This window comes from Penaeus monodon, chromosome 19, assembly GCF_015228065.2.
Source record: "Penaeus monodon isolate SGIC_2016 chromosome 19, NSTDA_Pmon_1, whole genome shotgun sequence".
Classification (NCBI taxonomy): domain Eukaryota; kingdom Metazoa; phylum Arthropoda; class Malacostraca; order Decapoda; family Penaeidae; genus Penaeus; species Penaeus monodon.
This window is the reverse complement of record NC_051404.1, coordinates 45,474,747-45,475,314: the sequence shown is the minus strand read 5'-3', so window position 1 is coordinate 45,475,314 and position 568 is coordinate 45,474,747.

Sequence of the window (568 nt, the reverse complement as noted above, 5' to 3'; positions counted from 1 at the left end):
TTTCACTCTGCTCAATCACCAGCTAGTTACATGTAAAAATGGTCTGATATATTTCCTTAGATATTCCTCAAAACGGTGAGTGGGAAAAAGAGACTTTCACACTTAGCCGCTTATTCTTGTGTTATTTTTAAATATGTATTAGGTGTTTGCTGATCAACTCAAAGGGAATTATAGTATTTTCTAATAGTTGTTATTACACTGCATGATCTATATTTATTGCATGTTATGACCAATAATCACAGAGGTGGGGGGATTCGACCCTTCCAGCGGAAAAGACAAAAATGGTACAATTTTCGCTAGCATATGTGCACAAGAGATTGCCCATTACGAGCGTGTTGAGAATATCATGTTACAGTATGTCATACAGAACCCATTAATTGCACTTCTGCCACTGGGTCCAAAGACTAAACCACAGGGGAAACGATATTATTTGCACTGTTCGTTTTGTGGAATACTTCCTTGCTTTAGTTAGTTAGTTGGAAAGTAAGACGATTCCCAGTCAAGACATCTCAGTTTGAATAAAATCCAAGGGACCTTTTTAAATCTAGATCTCGCTGTTTTCGTGAGA